At 30.6% G+C, this 18,018-nt stretch overlaps 2 protein-coding genes and 1 non-coding gene across 3 annotated transcripts in view; 1 reads left to right on the plus strand and 2 right to left on the minus strand.

The window, feature by feature from the left end:
- LOC149415241 (uncharacterized) overlaps positions 1 to 15,943 on the minus strand; it is a 238,352-nt gene extending 222,409 nt beyond the window's left edge. The window contains exon 1 of the mRNA XM_089642334.1: positions 15,827 to 15,943. The gene's annotated coding sequence lies outside the window, so the exon portion shown is untranslated. The remainder of the gene's footprint in view (positions 1 to 15,826) is intronic.
- The window catches only part of LOC149415242 (arrestin domain-containing protein 4-like), a 137,500-nt gene that overhangs the window by 88,738 nt on the left and 30,744 nt on the right, over positions 1 to 18,018 (plus strand). The window lies entirely within an intron of this gene.
- On the minus strand, positions 10,872 to 10,944 carry TRNAR-UCU (transfer RNA arginine (anticodon UCU)). The gene has a single exon. It is a non-coding gene; the product is annotated as a tRNA-Arg (tRNA).

Here is an 18,018-nt window from a genome sequence, read left to right on the forward strand (position 1 = left end):
ATTACTCATTTTTTAAAAATACCTTCCACATGTCTATATTTATATATTTACAACAACTTATTATTTACATCACATTGATAAAAGAGATGCAAATAATATTGTCTTTTTCGGCTTCCGTGGTCAAGGGTTAAGGCTCTCGACTAGCAATTTGGGGGTGGCGAGTTCAGATCCCGGCGTGCCCAAGTAAATTTTGTATGATTTTTTTTTTTTTTAAAGAAAGCAAGACAAATATATATAGAACAGTAAATAATAAAATAAAATACAGAAAAAAAACAGAAAAGTTCCAATAAACTACTTTTCAGTAGTTTGTCGATGGCAACTTTTCACATAAAAAAATATCAAAAAAAGATAAAAACTTATTTTACTTAATGAAAACAGTGATAACAATAAAAAATAACAATTTGTTTTGAAAATATAAAAAACATATACACAACAGTGATAGTATCTACCTATAGTTTGTATTAGACTCTAATGCAAACTATTTCTTTCAGCGAGCCAATTTTTCAACATAATATTTGTTTTTACATTTGTACATTTTTTATTTCAGCAGGTAACATATTTAAGCAACTAGGTATCATGTAGTCCAGTGTTCTTTGTCCATATTTGTTTAAATGCTTACATAGGTACAATTAGTCCTTCATTTATCGTAAAACGAGTATTGTAAGTGTGGTCCAGTCTATTTATGTATATAGGGCTATTCATATGCTGAAATATAATTTTATACCACAGAATTGATCTTACTGAGAAAATTTTAAGATTCTGATAAAAGTATGGAACATTATGCTTTTGTTCATATAAACTTTTATGAGCTAATAATTTAATTAGTGAATTTTGAACTGATTGAACATGGTTTATATTTGTTTTACATGAAAGTCCCCAAGCTGTGATTCCATACCTTATAATAGATTCAGCTAGTGATAAATAAATTATTCTAAGTGTACGTATTGGAACATAGAATTTTAATTGATATAATCTATTAACAATAGATCTCAGACGTTCACAGACTTTATTTATTTGTAAGTCCCATTTGAAAAAACAATCAATAATAATACCTAAATATACATACTCTGTGACCAGTTCAATATTTTCACATGTACATATTGCAGGAATACCAACATGTAAGCAATTTGAAGTGTGTGTCTTTATTTCAGGTGTAATAATATTTGCCTTAGCATTGGGTGATCTAATATGTATCAATTTAGTTTTTTTGGCATTTATAATTAAACCAGAGTCGTGAGACCATTTCAAAAGTTCAATGTAATCTTTTTGTACTTAAGAAGTTAAGAAGTCCGTCGAATTTTGTTGTGAGAAACTAGACGAATATGAAGAAAAAAACAAAAACAAAGAATTATTGATTAAACAACTTCAAGCAGAAAATAGAGAAATAAAACTACATATTAATAAAATGGAGCAAAATGAAAAACAAAATAACGTCGAAATACAGGGTGTTCCTTTGAAGGAAAATGAAAATATCACAAAAGTATTTAATAATATATTGGAAACACTCAAATGTGATAAAGAAACTATTAAAGTGGCAAATATTTTCAGAAGCAAAAATAAAAACCCGAACAAAAATCCTCCCATAGTAGTTTGTCTACAAAAAAAGATAGTAAAGACGTAATCATAACACATAAAAAGAAATATGGTATTTTATATGCAAAAAACATAAATTTTGAAGAAAACAACACAATATATATTAACGAGCAACTGACCCAATACAATAAACATCTACTTTACCTTGCTAAATCTTCAAGGCTTGGGTACAAATTTATTTCGGCAAATAACGGAAAAATTTGGATGAGAAAAAATGAAAAATCTCCAATCATAGAAATAAGAAGCTCAGAAGACATCCCCTCCGAATAAATAATAATAACACCACATAGCAAACACCAATCAACCTTTAACATGGCTGAAGAAAACCATATACATGAAAATTATAAATGTACAAACCCAAATGAACTAAATCTACTTTTTAAAAATGTTAATTTCTCGATATTAAATATGAATATTAGAAATTTAAGGAAACACTTCGATGAGCTCTGTATCCTTATTAATAACCTAGATTTTTCTCCAAGCGTAATTGTTTTGACTGAAACTCAAATGAAAGATGTTATTCCTTATAACTTATCTGAATATACCACAATTTCCTCTGCCTGTAAGCATACTGGTCATGATGGAGTCACTGTCTTCTTTCATAATACTCTGAAAAATGTTGCCACTGAATTTATTGAATTTAAGTCAGCCAATGCAATAAAATTAACATTTTTTCAAAACAACTATAAATATCATGTACTAGCCATTTACAGATCCCCATCATTAAATGATTTTTTATTTGTAAAAGAACTAAAATCTTTTGTTAGAAATCTTGACAGAAACAATTTTACTTTTTCCATTTTGACAGGTGACATTAATATAAATATTAATGATAGCAATATAAATGAAAATTGTCAAAATGAGTATCTAAATTGTTTATCAAGCTCTGGATATATGTCATATATTAGCTCACCAACAAGAGTAACCTTAAGTAACTCTGCATGTTTAGACCACATATTTGTCAAGTGGCACAAGGCGGCCAATATTATCTCTTCAATTCTCGAAACTAATATCACAGATCATTACCCGACCTTTTATGGACACCATTTCAAAAATACACCTTTAAACCGAAATTCCGTAACTCTAGAAAAAGTAGACATTGATTATAAAACTCTAAACTCTTTACTTGAGTCAGAAAACTGGGAAAATGTAATATCAATAGAAAATCCACATTTAGCATTAGAGAATTTCTATAATACTCTTAGAGATTATATTCTAAAAAGTGAATGCAAAATAGTTGTCACTAACAAAAAATATAAAAAAATTAAACCTTGGATTACAGTTGGATTAATTATATCAATTAAACAAAGGGATAAATTGTATAGAGAAATGTTAAAATATCAAATGGATTGACAAAATAATAATATCAGAACAATGCTTTATCTGAAAACAAAATATCCAATGTACCGAAATTTACTAAATAGACTGATACGAAACTGCAAAAATAAATACTATTGTGAACAAATTGAAAATGCTAAAAGTAATACTAAAAAAATTTGGAATATTATAAATGAAATTGCCAACAAAAAAATTATGTCTTCAAATATTGTAAATGAGGTTAAAATAAATAATAAGTAACAAATCGACCATTGCAGAGTGTTTTAATAACTTCTTTACAAATATAGTAGACGAGGTACTTCAATCTTCCGGCATTAATGTTAATGATGATTATATGGAGACATCTCCTCAATTAGATTCTAATAACGATTCAATTAACTCTATAGAATATTTTTCTCCTATTACATTTAATGAAATAAAAAATATATTGATAGCCTAAAACCATCCAACTCTAAGGGAAATGATGGACTATCATGTGATACATTAAAAAAAATAAAACAACATGTCTTAACTCCATTACAACATATTTTTAATATATGCCTCAAAGATGGTCATTTTCCAGAACAATTTAAAATCTCCACTATAATACCTATTCATAAATCTGGGTATACGCATAAATTAGACAATTACAGACCAATATCCCTTGTTTCAAACCTATCAAAAATATTCGAAAAATGCATCAAATCTAGAGTCATTGAACACTTGGAAAAATATAAAATTCTATCGAAAAACCAATACGGCTTTCGTAAAGATCTAAGCACTGAGGATGCCATATATGAATTGACAAAAAATATTAACACATCTATCGATGAAAAAAAGAAATTTCTTGCCATATTCCTAGATTTAAGAAAAGCTTTCGACACCGTTAATCATAATTTACTCATTAAAAAAATAACTCGACTGGGCTTCAAAAAAGACACACTAAAACTACTATCAAACTATCTTAAAGACAGAACACAAAAAACAAAAATTGGGAATAATTATATTTCAGAGACACAGATAAAAAACGGAGTTCCGCAGGGAACTGTGCTTGGCCCGATTTTATTCTTAATTTATATAAATGATTTATGTAATTTTGTCATCCCTGGTAAAATTGTTTCTTACGCCGATGACACGGCAATAATAGTGGATGGTAATAATTGGACAGAAAATTTTTCGAAAGCAACTGAGTGTATTTCACTTGTTTCAAAATGGTTAAAATACAACAAACTTGTCTTAAACTACAGCAAAATATTTTACTTACCTTTTTACAAAAACATAAAAAACAAACCAAAAGACAACCTTAAAATTAGAATCCATAATACAACTTGCAATCAAGAAATGTGCTTCCTATGCAACGAACTCGCTAATGTCAACAATATAAAATATTTAGGAGTAACAATAGATATTAATCTAAATTGGAAATCACATATTAATCAAACCACTTCTAAACTAAGATATCTTATCTACATATTTTATAGACTCAAGGAAATTTTAAACACTGAAAAATTGAAAATGATCTACTTCTCCCTGGTGCAATCTGCAATCACTTATGGCATAATAGGATGAGGTGGTGCACCTGATACATTTATTAAGCCCCTACAAATAATTCAAAAACACATAATTAAAGTCATATATAACAAAAATAAAACATTCTCGACCAACCTATTATACAAAGAATCTAAATTATTTAGCATTCGTAAATTATTTATATTACAAACAATGAAATATTTATTTAAAAACAAAAATAATTTCAAAATAAATGAAAACAGAATGAGCAAAAGAACAAATAATATATTTTACACCCCCCAAACAAAAACTAAATTAATGCAGACACATAGCAGTTTCATCGGTCCTCGTACATTTAACCTTCTACCACTACAAACTCAAATGATAAATAAAACAATAGAATATGTTAAGGAGGTAAAAGTATGGCTGAATGACGCAGATATTGAAACGCTTTTTATATAAATTTATTGATCCTTTCTACAACTCACTTGCTGAAACTTTATAAATTATTGTACATAATGTTTTCTCTTTACTTTTATAATAACTATAAACAAAAAAAAAACCTTTTCTACTTATATATATTATACTTAGGTACTTGAAATATAGTAATGGTTTTATATTACCCACACTCAGGCAGTGCCTTAGTGGGTTTTCATTTCTTGTATATACAATTTTGGTAATATATATTATGTTATTATTTACTGTCTATTATTATGTATAATATATGTAAAGAAATGAAAATAAATAAAGTAAAAAAAAAAAAAAAGTTCAATACATAATTGCAAATCACTGCGAGAAATCACCAATGCAGTATCGTCCGCATATACAAAGTGTTTTACATGTTTAAAAATGTTCTCAATAAAAGATACTTAAATAATATATAAAATTGGGCCTAATATGGAACCTTGAGGAACGCCTGCTAATATTTTCCTTTGTTTACTTAAGGTGTTCAAAAGTTTTATTTTCATGCATCGGTTGCTCAAGTAATTTTCAAAGAGTTTTTAAAGTTTCCCTCTTATTCCTATGATTTCTAATATTTTCAATAATTTTTTATGATTAATAGTGTCAAATGCCTTGGAATAATCTATAAATAAGACTAATACATGATTTTTACTATTTAATTCATTATTTATTAGGCTGGCAAACTTCTGAATTAGTATTTCAGTGCCCTTTTTTTCTGGAATCCGTATTGATTTGTATCAATGATAGAAAAATCTTCTAAATATTTAATCAATTTCAGGTGAATGTATTTTTCAAGGATTTTTTCGAGTGATGGCAAAATACTAATCGGTCTATAATTACCCAATACAGTGTGATCACCGCCTTTATAAATGGGTCGGATGATACTGCATTTTAAGTAATCTGGAATTTTTGCCTCAAATATGATCCTATTAACAAAATGGGTTATAATTGGACCTAAGGTAGATATGTGTTTTTTAATATCGCTCATTCTGATATTATCAATTCCATGAGAAGAGTTTTTAAGTTGTCTTACAATGCTTTCTATATCAGCAATTCTGGCCCTTGGTAGGTACATACTTTGAGGCATCTCCTCTGGTTCAAACCCAGTTGTCCTGTAATTACATTTATGTAACATATTGCAAACACTATCAGAGAAATAATTAACAAAATCATTATTTACATTTTCTTTGGTCTGATCTTTCATCAAATATTTGGAGGCAACTTGGTCACAATTATTTTTACATTTCTTTCCTAAAATTTGATTACACTCGTCCCATGTTTTTTTTTAATCTTGAAAAAGGTTTTTGAATTTATCATTATAGTATGTGGTTTATTAATTTATCATTATTGATTTGTTTTATTGCAAAATATGAACATTTAATGTAATATAAGGTATATTACAGGCACGTTCTATCTTGGAACATACGCTCAGTATCGCCCTGGTGTAAGACCATCATTCAGAATTGAAACATTACTTGAAATGGCTTTAGCGGTGTTTGGTGACCAGATATGAATCGCCAGATTCTCCCCTCACCCTACACCATCTCTTTTTCTTCCCCATAACGCCTTACAACATATTTGTGACGGCTCGTGACTTTGGGGTGTACTAGATTGCTAATGTTACAAAAAATGGCATTATTGATTTTGTTAAAGCTGAAAACGATTTTTTATTTTATTTCGAGAATTCGTTTTTTGTATGAATATTTTTAGGAAATCCGTGGTGATTTCATGAAAATCACAGCCAAACTGAAATTTCCTGAAAATCATAAAAAAATCGTTTTCTGCTACAACAACATCAATAATGCCATTTTTGTAATATTAGAACTCTAGTACAACCAAAAGTCACGAGCCGCCACTGCGGAAAATACCACAATTGAGGATACCATATTCTCATCAACAGTTGGGAGCAATTGGGACGCTTGTGCGAAATTCACACAGATAAAAAAAACCGAAACCTTAAACCTCTCCCTTAAATACCCCCTTGTCTGCAAGTATGAAACCATTTCGCAGATTAGAAAACGTTTTAGTTCGCCTTATTTCTGGTACGAGATGTCATGTCACACGCTACATAGAAAAAATAATTAAATTTCTTTGACATTCAACAGACCCTGACAGAAAAGTAATTAAACGAAACCTCCCTTTTTCGTGCTAGGAATGTTTCATTCTTGTAAATGTTACTTTAGAACAATTTAACATTTTGTGGCTATTGTATTACGAAAATCTACGCAGACTCAAATTAAACCTTTTTTTAATATTACGGACTAAAGGTCACAAAGTATGAGTGTCCAGCGGAAAAGTGCACGAACTTCGCGAGGTGATTCTACAGGGTTTTCCAATAAGAGGTGTTATTTTGATATTCAATCGTAAAAGATCAATGGTTTCGTTGCTTGTGTGGCCCGTAGCGCCGTCTTGTTGAAAATAAACGTTGTCCAGATCAATACCATCCAATTCCGGCCATAAAAAATCATTAATCATCTCTCGATAGCGATCCATTCACCGTAACTGTTGCTTCAGCCTCATTTTCGAAAAAGGAAGGTCCAATGACACCGCCGGACCATAAACTGCACCAAACAGTCACACGTTGAGGATAGAGAGGCTTTTCAACAATAATTCTTGGGTTTTTCTAGCCCCAGATGCGACAATTTTGCTTGTTGACGAAGCCACCGAGGTGGAAATGGGCCTCATCACTCAAGATGATTTGCATTTGATTCACTCAAGTGAATTTTAATAATTTCAATGCGTTTTTGAAGCGTGTATCGTTTCATTTTTATTAATGGCGTAGTTTCTACTGGTCAAATGTCAAAATGACAGCTTCAAAAGTAACATCTACCGAAATAGCGGGCTATTCAAAATAATACCTCTTATCGGAAAATCCTGTACATAACGGTGGAAGTAAAAAAGTTCAATTACTTTTTTCGTAAATCCGTGGTTTTTTTCCCATACAAAAATATTTTCCATAGAAGAATTTTATTTTCCATTTGTATTACATTTGTACCTGAAAACTGAGTTAAAAGCAAAAGTTATTCATATTTTTTACTTTTAGTATCACGTAGAATCACCTCTCGAAGATTGTGCACTAACCCCCGGACATCCTGTATATATTTTTTTTATTTTTACTAAGCAAATTTTTTTCTTATTTTTTCTGTTTTTGCAAAAAATTGATCTACCAGTTGATAATATAGCAGGTGCTTCCGCATGCCCGTGAAAAATCACGGGATATTATTATTGTAGAATTTGTTTTATATTTTTTTTTATTAAACTTTTGAATAACACAGTTATTTAATAAACTTGAAAATAAGTTAATCTGAAAAAAAAATTAACCAAAGAAATACACACTTTAAACGCATAATTAATTATTTTAAAAAGAGTTTTTAAATCACAGACAAAACGTGAAACATTGTTAATATCTGTGCTTACGACCATTGGCGGATCGTGACTTTTGAGTGTGATAGAGTGCTAAGTTTGAAAAATGTTGTGATGTTGTGTAGTTCAAAACGATTTTTCATTTTTTTTAAATAGTTTTTTTTATGAAGATTTTTAGGAAATTTGAGATATACCGTGAGCTTCACGGATTTCCTAAAAATCTTCATACAATAAACCGAATTTTCGAAAAAAAAAAAATACGTTTTCGACTATAACAACATCAATAATGCCATATTTGTAATATTAGCATTTTAGTACACACAAAAGTCTCGAGCCGCCACTGCTAACGACCTATATACGGATTATATTGAAGAGATTTTGACAAAAACGCCACTATGCAAATTATCGTATTATTATTATATATAAGCCACGCTAAGCTCGACATTCAAACCTTGCAGAGCTTAAAGCAATTGCTACCGGTCCATAGTAGATTTGTCATAAAAGAAATCGTCAATTTCCTTCAACTCGACAAAAAATTATTCCTGGAAATTTAAATAATAAGTGACCATTTCGTTATAATTCCACTTAAATGTCTTTTGATGCCACCAGCACCGAAAGATGGTTTGAAAAATGGCGACTTTCGCAGTGAGCCGACCATAAATTATTGTACACAAAATAATGAAACAAATCTTGAATCTTCAAGAGATTGGAAATGGAGAGGCGAATTATCGAGAAAGGAATTGATGTGGATTTTGAGGTTATGTGTTTTTAACAAGAAAATGATTATGATTTTTTATTGATAAACTAATGTTTATAAGACAAGGTTTATGCATAGCATAAAGGATAAAAACTAATTATGACATTATTAAATTATATTATTATATTAAATAATTATAATATTTGACAAGTCAAAAATATTTCACCAATAAATGAAGATGTTATATGTCTCGACGCCATCTAGTGAGAAATTTAGCACTAACAAAGCCTTTCCTACAAAAATAAAGTTGGTTGTTTACAGGTGGAAAAAATATAATAAGCAGTAATTGTTGATTGAGGTACTAGTACATATTGAATCATTTGGCGGGTTGGAAATAAGGCGACATAGCTCATTGGTTTCAGATCACCTGACCGGACATCAGAAGGCAAGGGTTCAATTCCCGTTGGCGGCATTTATTTTTACTCGGGAGATATTTTCAATTTGTATTGATATTTCAGGCGACTAATAATTATTTGTTAATAAAATGATTGTTGTGTACAAACTTTCTGTTAACTTTGTACGCAAAACTTCAAGGAGAGAGGTTCAAAATACCTACAATTTTACAAACATGTATTGTTGAGGTCGGAAATCATTTTTTATGTCAACTGTCCGGATTATGGAATCAACTTTTGGGGGTATGTTGTGAGGCTGAAAGGAGCGGGGAGCGAACTGGGATGGGGAGGAGGAAGGTTGGAAAGCACCTGGCTATTCAGATCTAGTCACGAAACATGGCTAAAGCTAATTCAAGTAACTTTTAGATTCTAAATAGTGGTCGGTATTTCACCAGGGCGACGCTGAAAGTACTGGTAAATTATATTCAAGTTGATTCACAGATTCAAAAGTTTAAAATAAAATTTACAACTCGGGTAGAACATCACCAGCAATCCCCTCTAACCCCGCAAATGTCCAAAAAAAGTTAATCTATTCCGTTAGAGTTAGACGATTCATTTAGAAAATGTTCTTTTTATATTTTTTTTCATTCTTCAGCTTTCTAACAAACAAAAAATAATTAAATGAAATTATTTTTTTATCCCTCCAGTACCCCACTACATAAGCAGGAGTCTCTTTAAAGTGATTAATCTGTAACTATCTACCTCTATATATTCGAATTTTACCAACTTATTGAAATGCTAAGAGAGATACGACTCTAATATTACTTTTTTTATGAACCCCTTCCACTTTTTCATTTCCAATTCTACTATTCCAATTCCACTTTTCCAATTCCACTTTTCCAATTCCACTTTTCCAATTCCACTTTTCCAATTCCACTTTTCCAATTCCACTTTTCCAATTCCACTTTTCCAATTCCACTTTTCCAATTCCACTTTTCCAATTCTGCTTTTCCAATTCCACTTTTCCAATTCTGCTTTTCCAATTAAACTTTTCCAATTTATTTTTTCCAATTCCACTTTACCAATTCAAAAGTCATTTTAAAATGGACTTAAACTATGAATTATTAAAGGCTTTAAAATTAGAAATAATACAAACACGAGAAAAATCACGGAATATTATAATTTCAATTTTAAAAAAAATCGTTTTAAAATATTATATGACAAAATATTATTGGAAGGAACTATATTCAAATCAATATTGAACAAGAATTACGCAAAAAAGACACATTTACGAAATTAGTATGTTTTAAGTTGCTTAAAGTTTGTAGGTAGTATAAGTACCTAATGATACGATTTATTGTAAACTGTTAAAAAAATCTTTAAGAAAAAAATATTTAAAACATCCGAACATCTGTAATAAAACGTTGACAAAATAAAATACATCAGATTTCGGGCATACGTCAGATCAAAAAAATCTCTTAAAAATAAAATAAATCTTTTTGTGTGAAAATTTTTATGATGTTTGTGACATTCACGTATATCCCTTGTGGGGTTCGAACCCACGACCTTTGGATTAGAAGTCCAACGCGCTATCCTCTGCGCCAAAGGGATGTGGCCACAGACGGGAATAAACTAGTCTTCATTCATCACGGGGGGAGGGTTGGGGAGGTTGTGGGTGCTTTTCATCTTGAAAGGTCGTTCAGTATATTATTTTCAATTTAAAATGTGCCGAGACAACTAATATAGATGTACAAAACGCAGGTTGAACTAGCACGTACCCGACAGACTTTAATCAGCGATTATGGTGCTTATTTGGAGAAAGATATGATGGATGTAATTTGGTTGTGTGATACGTGACGTGGCAATGGATCACGTGATTGACGTGATACGCGTTCGGTCACGTGATGTGCTAGGTTGTGTCCAGTGGTGACATGTGATTTTCTTTGTTTGTAATTTTTAAAAATGTCACTAGTTATCGATAGTCGATATGTGCTGAAACACCAGTATATATCTACGAGTAGTCCGCTTATTTTCATATGATTACAAGAGTCGCAACAACATTCAACTGTCCATATCCAGTGGAACGAATGCATTCCCATTTTATGGATTCCCAGGTATTCTCAGGATATGATGTAAGCTTGAAGGGAGTGGGAAGAAAAACTAGATAGGGCAGAAAAGATTAAAAGCACCCGCATATTAAGATCTCAAGTCATTCAAACTTAACTATTAAACACAAGTACAAACGATTCACAAAAGCGACCCGTTCTTATTGAGCAATGAACAGTCCAATACAAATACGAAATGTTGTTCACCGTAATTGACCGTACAAAGAGTAAAGCAACATAATTTTACTAATTTTTAATAAATTATTCATATATTTATATTTACACGAGTTCCTTTTGGAATATAATATTAAATTAAGGAAAATAAATCTTAATTGTGTTTTATAAAAAAATCTATGGCGAAGTTTATTTCACTTAGATAAAAAAAATTTGTCGAGAAAATGAAATTGCATATTTATATTTTGATAGATTCAAACATTTTTTTAAAATAAGTCAAACGCTGTTTTTCAAACAAAGTTCCATTAGGTACCTTCTTCCATTTTATAAGGAAAATGTTTTTGGCTAAGTGCGTAGCTGGTGCTAGAAAAATTTAGCACTTACACAACATTTTGATGATCTAAATGGTAAGTGACTTACAAAGATAAAATATTGACGCTAGTAATAAATATTTTTCCTGTTCAAATCTTGTACCTTGAAACTAGGGGATATTTTTGTTTGTGTTTGGTAATGTTGGTTAAGCAAGGTTAAGTAAGGCTAAATAAATATTATCTAACAGGAAAATTAGTATGAATGTATCTATGTTTGTGCCCAATAGACTCAAAACTACTGGGCCAATTGCTCTGAAAATTTCTAAGTTCTTCGTTATTAGTGCCAGGAGTGTTCAGAAAGGGGTTTGAGTGTTAGAAGAAGTCGAGAAAACTTCAAGCATTATCTTTGCGAATGAGATACGGAGTAGAATAAAATACGACATGATGTAGTTTTATAATAGTAACAATATGATATAAAGTAGAGAATTGTAGAAAAATTCGATGACGCCCGAGGAAGACAACGCATCATATCTGCACTGGAGTGAGATACGCAGTCAAATAAAAGTCAACATAATGTAGGTTTTTAGTAGAATTAATTTAGTATACAGTAGCGATTGGTGGAAGATGGTCACACCCGAGGAAGACACGATCAAGTGAACAAAAACTTGTAAAAAGTAAACTTTTAATTTTTTTTGCATAAAATAAACCCAGTTTTTAGGTACACTAGAATTCACTACCTCAAAACATTACTCCTCACCATTACTCCTAGCCGGGTACACGTCAGCTGGTAAATTATAAAAATAAAAATTTTAGAATATGAATTAAGTGTTAAAAAAATTAATAATAAAGCAAATTAACTTATTTTAATTATGTGAGAATTGTGTGTTTTTCTTTAAAATAGTTATTTCCCTTCCTGCGAAAGAGATATGTAGTCGAATTAAAGACGTTATAATAATATATAGTGGGTTGACAGTATGGTATATGGCAGTAAACGACGAGTGACGACTTAACGCATTATTCTGCACTGAAATGAACGAAGACAAATTAAAGTGGTTTCTTAATAGTAATAATGTGGGTTTCATGATACAATATGAGATAAATGGTAGATTAAGTCAGACGCCCGAAAAAGTCATGGCACGATCAAGTGAAACAACCACTTAACAAAATAATCTTAATAATTTTTTACAAAAATATTTTTTCCACCTTAAAAATACACCCACATTTCAGAAATACTGGAATTCACTAACTCAAAACCCCAAACAATTTATAAACCCGAGCAACACCGGGTACACACAAGCTAGTTAAAGAAATTCGTTTTCAAAACATGTAATAATTGTTATTTTAATTAAGTGGCCATGAATATAAACGATCCGTAAACGATTAGGTTAAATAGTTTGCCGCTATAGGAATTCGCCTTTATTGCTTGAAATTAATATTGGCACAGAAGATTTAACATTTTAATTAAAAGATTATTATTACAGCCGATAAAACCATAGCATCTTCAATATAATTGGGGGAATGTTGCGAGATTTTAATAATTCGTGGAGCAGAGGCAAGATGTTGATGAAGGTACAATGCAATACATCTATTTTGAAAATTTGATGATTTGTGGAAATACAAAATTTGAGTTGGCTATTGTCAAAATTCGCGTTCGCTTTAATAGAAGAGCATTCTTATGAGGACGAATGAGTCAAGCTAATCCCGTTAGGTGGAATGACGTGATGATTGGTTAGTTACGAATTGATTGAAATATTATGATATTTTAAAGAAACTTTTACTAGTAAGTTGTTTTAATTGGGCTAATTTGTTCGGGTTGTTACCGATTTAATTTGTTAGCTTATCGGAACAGATCATAATATGGCCTCATAGAAATCTCTATCTCCCGTTCCGTCATAGTAAGAAACATGAACTAAAGTTGTTAGAAGGAGAAAACACCAAGCTTTATATTCAGTTATAGAAGTAAACCATAGATTATTAATTAATTAAATGTACACCTCTATGAAAGTGTGTGAAATGTTCCGACCGCAATTTGAGAAACATTTATAAAACTTTGTAAATTTAACTGAAATATATTAATCTAATGAAATATGTGTTTTTCTATTATTATCAGTAATTGTAGTTTAGTGTTTTGACAAAAAAACGTAAAGTGAGCCATTTTAATTTGGTCATGTTTGATTTAAAATTTTTAGGAATTTAAATATTATATGTTTATTTGTAATAATAAAATTTGATAGCGTATTTTATCACCTTTCAAAAACAGTTTTTAGTTTTGGGATACGTTCTGAAATATTCCATTTCTTTAGATCTTATTAAAAAGCCGAAATACACAGAAGTTCTCCGATTTTTTGACAGCATCTTTAAGAAATATAACGATCAATATGCCAGAGGCCTGAGGGGTTAAAAGCCATTTAGGTAAAATTTCCTTACTTTTTAATTCGCTCAACTTATCGAAATAGCATTTCGTTTCGACATAATTACTACAAGAAACATTTGTGGAAGATTGTAAATGATCCGTTAAATGTTTGAACTGATTAGTATTATGTGACGTTTGCTGAAAGGCTCCACTTCAATCTAAATACGCACAAATTATTATAACCCAAACGAAGAACCTAATAATCTATTTTGGGAGTATCATTACATCTCCTAGGACGTAAATAGTTGTTTCTTGTACTAGACAATTTGAAAGGAAGTTTTGTGTCACCAATTATAAGTAGGTAAGCGGAACATGGAAATTTTACCGAAAATTTATATAATGGTAGTAATAATTTATTCGTTTCATAAATTTATATAACGGTAGTAATAATTCAATCGTTTCATAAATTTGAATTAATGAATCCAGTACTCATTAATATCGGTAGTTGTAACTTGTAAACACCTCCCACCATACCTCTCCCACCGTTAATTTTTACAGTTTTGTTCATGTAATTTTAATTTTAGTACACATTGTATCTTGTCCGTTGTAACATGGTTCAAAGAAGCGGAGCTAACAGTCCACAATGGGCAGAGGAAAGAGAAAAGCTGACTTAATTCTATAGAATTAGATCCGATTTGTAAGAAATGTGGAGATTCGCAAAGAATGCAAGGCTGATATTAGCGTAATGATTAAGATTAAGAACGGGACGATTAGATGGTTTGGGGAATGTAGAGCGAGTGAACGAAGAAAAAATTGGAAGGTGAATATAATTATGACGTGAATGTGAATGATAGAAGAAGTTGGGGACGCCCGAGGGATTTTCAAGAGTCGGAATAACAGAAGAATATGTATGATACGATGTACGAATATGGTTAAAGCAAAGAGTGTGTGCCAAGATCGAGGTGTTTGGCGATCAGTCCTCTCTGCCAACCCCTGCGAGGAAACGGCGTGATGGTTAGTTAGTTAGTTACTTTTTGTATCCTGAGGAAAGAACCATTAGTTCCACAACATATTGAAATTTTAAAAAATGTGGTGTTATTATTATTATTTTTATAATATTACTTTTATTGCAAGTATACTGTAATACATTATTATAGTCAGCTGATGTATAAAAAAATATTTTTATTTGTTTATTCCTGTTTGCTTTCTATTTTTACAATTAGATTTATTGTTATTATAACTGAACATTCTTACTCTTATAATATAAAATGTTGATTTTATTCTTGTTTCATCTGTCACAGAATTTAAAATATTATACATCAGCTTATAAATTATTTTAATACTTAAATATCGCTTTATATTTTCGGAGTATGCATATGAATGGCAAACCCATTACACGTTCGTAAATTTTAATGTTTGCGAAGAATATATTGAATGACAACAAACACATATATACAAAGAAAACACATCAAACATGAATTCATAAATAATTGTAATGAGATAAATGATTTCTAAAACATGTAATAAGTATTTTTCATAAATATGCTTACCTTGTGATCTTTTCAGTTGTCAAATATACGAGCCTTGTTATTGAACTCCTTGTTCAATTCACTCGAAACTTTTAATAAAAGTTTACAAACAAACACAACACAAAACCTATATAAAATGATATAAACAATGTGTTTATGAAAATATTATTTACTAGCAGAAAACGTTTTGTTTGAGTTTGTAATATTTAACTAGCAATATTTTAGCAACAATGTTTTAAAGGGCTAGAAGCAAGTACTCCAAACTAAATGAACTCTTTCCGCGATCTTTCGACGCCGTTTTCAACAAGCTTACAAAGTGTCGCGGCGCCACGTTCGTCCTGCAACGAACGTCGAGTTCTACTGAGTTCTACTTGGTTCTACTGAAAACTGAAACACTGCGCTAGCGACGCTAGCGATGTGACGTACTACGGACTACAGTATTTGTAAAGCTATCAACTTTCCTGCAAAGGAAAATTAGCTATGCATTGAATATGAAAGTAAATACTGATTGTAGCTTTGAAAATGTTTTGTTCAGATTGATTTAAAACTGGTTTTGCTCTACGGTTTTATTTCAATATAAGTTGTCACGGAATCGCATTACTTTTCAATGTTTCCTAGGAAAAAAATAAGTGCGGATGATTAAGCTTAGTAATTAAGTAAAATATTATACAAGTAGAACCAAAGAAAACTCTCTTTACTGTCAGAGCATTTTGACTTTTGTTAATTCCTCAGGCCTCTGCCATATTTCGACAGAAAGTCAGATAATTTCCTTTTCGCAATAAAATTCAAATAAATGGAATATTTCTGTACGTATCCTAAAACTTAAACTACATTGGAAAGGTGATAGAATTTTCTTTCAAAATTTTATATTTAAAAAAAATATATAAATTTGGATATATTAAAAAAATAAATGCAAACATAAAAAAAAGAATAGCTCAACTAAAGTTTTTTGTAACTAAAATTACTGAAAACGAAAAAATATACTAAAAAAACACACGCATTTTATTAGACAAATGTAATACAAACATTACTGTTACCTCACTTTTTCGTCGTTTCATATGAAAAAATAATAATAAAAAACTTTAGAAATTTCTTACGTTTTTTTCTAAATGCATTTGCTAAATTTGGTTTCAAAAAGGTTCACATTTTAATTCTTCTGTGGTTGACTTCCATATTTGAATATTAAGCTTTGTGTTTTCTTTTTCTAACATATCATATTTCTCACCATGACAGTGTCGGAGAGATACAACGATTTCTATGAGACCATTCGAGTTGTTCCCAAAAGCGAACAAATTAGCCTGAAATGTTAAACTTGTTTCTTTTATGATTAAATTTATGGTTAAACTTTAACTTTCCGATAAAATACAAATTTCGAACATTATTTTCTCGAATGTGGAAGATCATATCAAAAAAGGTATATACCGAAGTGATCTACTCGGACTTCGCCAAGGCGTTTGACCAAGTTGATCACGACGTATAGAATAGGTTTCTTAGACAAGCCTCTTCTAAATTTTTTGGCCACCTATTTGAGAAATAAGAGACAATACATATTCATCGACGAATATGGGTCTATGGAATTTTCTGCATTCTCTGGAGTACCACAGGGGTCAAATCTAGGGCCACTTCTATTTATAATTTTAATTAAAGACATTCAAGAATGCATCAAATATGCCACTTGCTTGCTTTTTGCTGATGATCTCAAATTACTCATCTCACATAGCGGAACGGACGTACTGGTTCGGCGTCGTATGACACGAGGAATGGCACTACTATTACCGCTGCATTATCCATCATAAATATATATTTTATGTTATTTCTTTTATATTTAAATACGACAAGCGTAATAACATTGTTTTTGAAAAGCGAATATTCTCAGTATCTCCCTTGTAAGATACAACCAGTATTTGCATGAAATGGCATTAGTTCTACGAATCGGTCAAGATTTTAATAGCCAGGTTGGTATTCCTCAACCCTTTTCTCTCCCTCGTCTTTATCCCTTCTCTAACTATCTTCATTCTCCAAACCTTCCCTCAATTGGGGTTACCGTGGTTCTAGTTATCGGTTCTAGACTTCGAACAGTTATGATTCTCGTATTTAAAAAAGAAACACACACACACTTTTATATTAATCTTACTAGTAATTTTTTTTCCTACTTTCATATCTTCGGGCAACATCATCTTATCTTAAAAATACAATTTGGGGTAATAAAAAAA

Source organism: Hesperophylax consimilis, chromosome 18 (genome assembly GCF_061612785.1).
Source record: "Hesperophylax consimilis isolate HC1 chromosome 18, BYU_Hcon_1.0, whole genome shotgun sequence".
Taxonomy (NCBI): Eukaryota; Metazoa; Arthropoda; class Insecta; order Trichoptera; family Limnephilidae; genus Hesperophylax; species Hesperophylax consimilis.